The sequence below is a fragment of the Engystomops pustulosus genome, unplaced genomic scaffold (assembly GCF_040894005.1).
Source record: "Engystomops pustulosus unplaced genomic scaffold, aEngPut4.maternal MAT_SCAFFOLD_551, whole genome shotgun sequence".
Lineage (NCBI taxonomy): Eukaryota > Metazoa > Chordata > Amphibia > Anura > Leptodactylidae > Engystomops > Engystomops pustulosus.
Window position 1 is genome coordinate 35,001 of NW_027285430.1, and position 7,360 is coordinate 42,360.

Consider the following 7,360-nt stretch of genomic DNA (forward strand, 5'->3'; position numbering starts at 1 on the left):
TAACCTCTTGGGGAAAAGCAGCGATTCGCCTCGCGGTGCGTGCCTCCGCGGATCTAAACCCCCTCGATCGATGTGGGGCCAGAGGACCCCTTTTCCCCGTACGAAACGGCCGGCTCACCATGGGCTCGACATCCGTGGGTCGGAGAGTTGAGCGCTTACGCGCGGCGGGACCTTATAACCTGCAGCGGCTGAGGAGCGAAGATTTCCAGGGTGGGCCCCCGGGGATGCCATACCCCGAGCAGCCAGTCGGCCCCGCTCCTAGCGCGCTGACGAGCAATGGAGTCTTCCCCGCGGCAGCCACCGCCCTCGCCTCGCCGTCGGTCGATGAAGAGCCGAGTTCGCCCTCCTCTGCTCGGGACTCGGAAACGGCCTGGCCTTCGCCTACTCCGTCGGGCAACTGCCTTCCGCCAGCCCCTTCCCTCGAATCCCCTTCTTCCATTTTAGACCCGATCAGGGGATTGGTCAGCCCAGCCCTGGGGTAGGAAGAGGGGTTGGGGTCGGTTCGGCTTCCGGTGCCCCCGCTCGGCCAAAGGTCCCCTCGCTTTGGAAGCAGAGGGTGCCGGGGTTATTTTCGGCTTGACGCCTAGTCCGGTCCCTGCCGGTTCCCGTGGAGGCCCGCGGTCAAAACCAGCTCCCCGGCTGTCGGAGCCGGAGCCCCGCAGCCCGAGCGGACGCACCGAGTCCCTCATGTAAGGGATAGCCGCCCCTACGGAACGGCCCGGACTGGGACCAGGCACCCCCAGGCGCCGAAGGGGTGGGTCGGCCGTGTTGCCGAAGCTTAGCCGGCGCTGATGACCGCAGCCCCTAACGATGCCCACAGGCGGGGGAGCCAAGGAGGGCACTAGGAAGACGTGGCGGGGTCGGACGGCTCAATTTCCAGGGTGGGACCCCGGGGGTTCAGTACCCCGGGCATCCGGTCGGTTTCGCCGGCGCGACCCCAAGCCTTCCACGGCCCCCTTCGTGGGTGCAGGGATACCGTGCAGGGTGCAGGCTTAGACGCCAATTCCCCAGAAGTTTTAGGGATAGGGTTTGTCCGGGCGCCACCGCAGCGACAACCTCGCAAGAAGCTCTCTTCCACAAAAGCACGGGCAACGTTCGTGTGCGAGTGTTGGTCTCCCATGGTCTACCGACTCCCCCGGGCGGCCCAAGCGTTACGCCCACGGCCGGGCCCTCGAGCAGGCGCACCCCTGGTGCCTCTCGTAAGGGAAGGCTACGGTCCTCAACCCCTCGTATGGCGGGGAGGGCGCATTTGAAACGCTAAAGGACGAGCCCTGTTCGGGACCTGGCGGGGATCCGCGGATTGGCGAGAGGGATGGGTCTGCCGTTGGTCAGAGGGGACGCACCCCTGGGACGCAGTTTGGCATTAGCGACCGATGGCCCATCTACGACCATGTACTCCGGGAGCGCCAAGGAGGACGCGGGTGGGCTTTGGGGGCAGACTCAATTTCCAGGGTCTGGGCGCCGGGGGTGCAATACCCTTAAGCGCTCATGTCGGTTTCGTCTGCCGCCCGCCTCTGGCCCGGCTCCTAGTGACGGGTGCTGTGAACGTGCGATCGTGCTTGCGGTTGAAGAGTTCAAAGGCTACCGCTGGGGATAACACGCCCGGGGAATTTAGAAACCCCCCCCTCCGCTACAATCTCTGCTTCTGCCGGACTCGGAGGGGAGCCGCCCCGGGGGCGACCGCTCCCTCTCCTCTTCCGCGGCGTGCCGCGCGCTTCGCCGTCAGCAGCGGAGCGAACCTTTTTCTCGGTCCGCAGCTCTTCAGGCGTAGGCGGGCAGCGCTAACAGGGTACACTGGGGACCACTCGACCGCAACCGCTCCTCCGACCGACGAGCATACCTACCGCGGATACGCCACGGTGGGTCTAAGCCTCGTCGCCGCCGCGAGGAGCAGGCGGGAGCCGTCCCTTTTCGTGCTGCGGAAATAAACCGTGGACACAGAGGTGTGTCTGCGCTCTCCGACCGGGCGGGGGGCGATTGGACTTGCCCGAGGGACACTAGGCGAGGCGCTGCCGCGGGAGCCGGAGCTCCGCGCTGGACGCTGCCGCCGCCAACGCCGCCGCCCCCCACCCACGGTACGGTGGAGTACGCCCGTTCCATACGCTTCGTAGCAAACCTCAGCCGAAGCAGAGAGTCCTACCGCTGTGGCAGGAGCGGGGCCGTGCGAGGACCACACTGGCACCGCGCTACACAACCTTAGGCAGAGGACGACAGCCGCTCACGGGGAGCGGGGGATTGATGCGCGACCAAGACTGAGGCTAAGGAACGCTTTACCATAAACCGGCCGGGGCCAATACCCCTGACCGAGCAAAGTGCCCTGCCCCGCCGGATCGCGCTGTGTCAGATCGATCAAAAGAGCGGAGAGCCGAGACTCTACCGCTGGGAGTTTGTGGAGAACGGCCTGGCTTGCGTCCCGTCCTCCCGCCCTCGACCTCACATGGCTAGCCTCACCCGCCGGGAGCCACCCCATTGGGGACCGTAGGGCGGAGAAGGGGTCTCCGCGTCCGGAATTTACTTGTGGAGAACGGCCTGGCTTACGTCCCGTCCTCCCGCCCTCGACCTCACATGGCTAGCCTCACCCGCCGGGCGCCACCCCATTGGGGACCGTAGGGCGGAGAAGGGGTCTCCGCGTCCGGAATTTACTTGTGGAGAACGGCCTGGCTTACGTCCCGTCCTCCCGCCCTCGACCTCACATGGCTAGCCTCACCCGCCGGGCGCCACCCCATTGGGGACCGTAGGGCGGAGAAGGGGTCTCCGCGTACGGAATTTCTTGTGGAGAACGGCCTGGCTTACGTCCCGTCCTCCCATGGCTAGCCTCACCCGCCGGGCGCCACCCCATTGGGGACCGTAGGGCGGAGAAGGGGTCTCCGCGTCCGGAATTTCTTGTGGAGAACGGCCTGGCTTACGTCCCGTCCTCCCGCCCTCGACCTCACATGGCTAGCCTACCCCGCCGGGCGCCGCTCCATTGGGGATACGGTACGGCAAAGCGCGACGCCGCACGATGCCAACACTTTGTGCAAAAACCTGGCAGAGTCGACCAAAACCTCGCTTCTTTGACCGGTATTTTTGATGCTTTTCTCTGCCGCCGAAGGTGCACTGAGGGTCGGATCGCCCAAAATTTTTACCGGTCGTTTTGGTCTGCGGTTCTTCCGAGAGGTGCCCGCCTGACAGTTCTTTTTCAGCAGCCTCCGAAAGGCCATCCAGCGGGCAAGCCAGGGGTTGGCAGCCGCCGGCGGTGAGCCTTCCCCGGCCGGGGCAGACGGCTCCGACCGCAAAATTTTTTCGACTTTCGCCGAGGCCAAAACCCCATGCACTTTTAAAGCCTGCCCGCAGCGCCGTCTCCTGTCAGACGTCCCTTGCCGCCTGCGGTGGTCCTCGCCCGGCAGAGAGAAGCCGGAGTCGCCCCCTCTCCGGTTCTTTTTCACCATTCCGGAGCTCTGAAATCTGCCGGACACCGAGTGACCGAGGACGCTTCCAGGAGGGCGGCAGCGAGAGGCAGAGTGCCACCGGTCGGGTCGCCGGTTCTCCCACACTTTGAAAATTTTTCGCTTGTTCTGGTGGGATGGAGAGAGAGCGTGGCTTATGCGCCCTCTGCCCCGCGGTCCGCCCTGGCTGGCCTTACGCCGGTGGTTCGCCAGGCCACCGGCACCTTGTACGGCGGGGACGGCGTGGCTTATGCGCCCGTCAACCCACCTACTCGCCCCGGCTAGCCTTTTACCCGGAGGGCGCCACGCTCCGGGTACCAGTGAGCGGCACGAACCCAGTCATACCATGCCGCTCACCTCGCGCCCTCTCCGGCCTCCGCCGCGGAGACCTCCCGCTAGGACCTGCGGGGGGCGATTTCTGCCAAAATCTACAAAGTCCCCGATGGTTAAGGACGTAGACTGTTGAGCGGGACCTACACACTCTTGTAGCCGATGGGGCTCGCCATTTCCCGCAGAAAATGGACCACCTCCCGCAGAGGAACATGAAATGCCCCTTCCCGCGGGACCCGAAGGACCGCTCTGTCCGAGCAGGCCTCCAGGACCACGGCACGCAAAAGCGACTCAGTCCCGCTGGCATTACGGATCTGACTTTGTGCAAAAACCAGGCAGAGTCGACCAAAACCTCCCTTCTTTGACCGGTGTTTTTGTTGCTTTTCTCTGCCGCCGAAGGTGCACTGAGGGTCGGATCGCCCAAAATTTTTACCGGTCGTTTTGGTCTGCGGTTCTTCCGAGAGGTGCCCGCCTGACAGTTCTTTTTCAGCAGCCTCCGAAAGGGCATCCAGCGGGCAAGCCAGGGGTTGGCAGCCGCCGGCGGTGAGCCTTCCCCGGCCGGGGCAGACAGCTCCGACCGCAAAATTTTTTCGACTTTCGCCGAGGCCAAAACCCCATGCACTTTTAAAGCCTGCCCGCAGCGCCGTCTCCTGGCAGACGTCCCTTGCCGCCTGCGGTGGTCCTCGCCCGGCAGAGAGAAGCCGGATTCGCCCTCTCACCGGTTCTTTTTCACCATTCCGGAGCTCTGAAATCTGCCGGACACCGAGTGACCGAGGACGCTTCCAGGAGGGCGGCAGCGAGAGGCAGAGTGCCACCGGTCGGGAAGCCGGTTCTCCCACACTTTGAAATTTTTTCGCTTGTTCTGGTGGGATGGAGAGAGAGCGTGGCTTATGCGCCCTCTGCCCCGCGGTACGCCCTTGGCTAGCCTTACGCCGGTGGTTCGCCAGGCCACCGGCACCTTGTACAGCGGGGACGGCGTGGCTTATGCGCCCTCTGCCCCGCGGTACGCCCTTGGCTAGCCTTACGCCGGTGGTTCGCCAGGCCACCGGCACCTTGTACGGCGGGGACGGCGTTGCTTATGCGCCCGTCAATCCACCTACTCGCCCCGGCTAGCCTTTTACCCGGAGGGCGCCACGCTCCGGGTAGCAGTGAGCGGCACGAGCCCAGTCATACCATGCCGCTCACCTCGCACCTTTTCCGGCCTCCGCCGCGGAGACCTCCCGCTCTGTTCTGCGGAGAGCGATTTTGGGCAAAATCTACAAAGTCCCCGATGGTTAAGGACGTAGACTGTTGAGCGGGACCTACACACTCTTGTAGCCGAAGGGGCTCGCCATTTCCCGCAGAAAATGGATCACCTCCCGCAGAGGAACATGAAATGCCCCTTCCCGCGGGACCCGAAGGACCACTCTGTCCGAGCAGGCTTCCAGGACCACGGCACGCAAGAGCGACTCAGTCCCGCTGGCATTACGGATCTGACTTAGTGCAAAAACCTGGCAGAGTCGACCAAAACTCCCCTTCTCTGACCGGTATTTTTGTTGCTTTTCTCTGCCGCCGAAGGTGCACTGAGGGTCGGATCGCCCAAAATTTTTACCGGTCGTTTTGGTCTGCGGTTCTTCCGAGAGGTGCCCGCCTGACAGTTCTTTTTCAGCAGCCTCCGAAAGGGCATCCAGCGGGCAAGCCAGGGGTTGGCAGCCGCCGGCGGTGAGCCTTCCCCGGCCGGGGCAGACAGCTCCGACCGCAAAATTTTTTCGACTTTCGCCGAGGCCAAAACCCCATGCACTTTTAAAGCCTGCCCGCAGCGCCGTCTCCTGTCAGACGTCCCTTGCCGCCTGCGGTGGTCCTCGCCCGGCAGAGAGAAGCCGGTTTCGCCCTCTCACCGGTTCTTTTTCACCATTCCGGAGCTCTGAAATCTGCCGGACACCGAGTGACCGAGGACGCTTCCAGGAGGGCGGCAGCGAGAGGCAGAGTGCCACCGGTCGGGTCGCCGGTTCTCCCACACTTTGAAAATTTTTCGCTTGTTCTGGTGGGATGGAGAGAGAGCGTGGCTTATGCGCCCTCTGCCCCGCGGTCCGCCCTGGCTGGCCTTACGCCGGTGGTTCGCCAGGCCACCGGCACCTTGTACGGCGGGGACGGCGTGGCTTATGCGCCCGTCAACCCACCTACTCGCCCCGGCTAGCCTTTTACCCGGAGGGCGCCACGCTCCGGGTACCAGTGAGCGGCACGAACCCAGTCATACCATGCCGCTCACCTCGCGCCCTCTCCGGCCTCCGCCGCGGAGACCTCCCGCTAGGACCTGCGGGGGGCGATTTCTGCCAAAATCTACAAAGTCCCCGATGGTTAAGGACGTAGACTGTTGAGCGGGACCTACACACTCTTGTAGCCGATGGGGCTCGCCATTTCCCGCAGAAAATGGACCACCTCCCGCAGAGGAACATGAAATGCCCCTTCCCGCGGGACCCGAAGGACCGCTCTGTCCGAGCAGGCCTCCAGGACCACGGCACGCAAAAGCGACTCAGTCCCGCTGGCATTACGGATCTGACTTAGTGCAAAAACCAGGCAGAGTCGACCAAAACCTCCCTTCTTTGACCGGTGTTTTTGTTGCTTTTCTCTGCCGCCGAAGGTGCACTGAGGGTCGGATCGCCCAAAATTTTTACCGGTCGTTTTGGTCTGCGGTTCTTCCGAGAGGTGCCCGCCTGACAGTTCTTTTTCAGCAGCCTCCGAAAGGGCATCCAGCGGGCAAGCCAGGGGTTGGCAGCCGCCGGCGGTGAGCCTTCCCCGGCCGGGGCAGACAGCTCCGACCGCAAAATTTTTTCGACTTTCGCCGAGGCCAAAACCCCATGCACTTTTAAAGCCTGCCCGCAGCGCCGTCTCCTGGCAGACGTCCCTTGCCGCCTGCGGTGGTCCTCGCCCGGCAGAGAGAAGCCGGATTCGCCCTCTCACCGGTTCTTTTTCACCATTCCGGAGCTCTGAAATCTGCCGGACACCGAGTGACCGAGGACGCTTCCAGGAGGGCGGCAGCGAGAGGCAGAGTGCCACCGGTCGGGAAGCCGGTTCTCCCACACTTTGAAATTTTTTCGCTTGTTCTGGTGGGATGGAGAGAGAGCGTGGCTTATGCGCCCTCTGCCCCGCGGTACGCCCTTGGCTAGCCTTACGCCGGTGGTTCGCCAGGCCACCGGCACCTTGTACAGCGGGGACGGCGTGGCTTATGCGCCCTCTGCCCCGCGGTACGCCCTTGGCTAGCCTTACGCCGGTGGTTCGCCAGGCCACCGGCACCTTGTACGGCGGGGACGGCGTTGCTTATGCGCCCGTCAATCCACCTACTCGCCCCGGCTAGCCTTTTACCCGGAGGGCGCCACGCTCCGGGTAGCAGTGAGCGGCACGAGCCCAGTCATACCATGCCGCTCACCTCGCACCTTTTCCGGCCTCCGCCGCGGAGACCTCCCGCTCTGTTCTGCGGAGAGCGATTTTGGGCAAAATCTACAAAGTCCCCGATGGTTAAGGACGTAGACTGTTGAGCGGGACCTACACACTCTTGTAGCCGAAGGGGCTCGCCATTTCCCGCAGAAAATGGATCACCTCCCGCAGAGGAACATGAAATGCCCCTT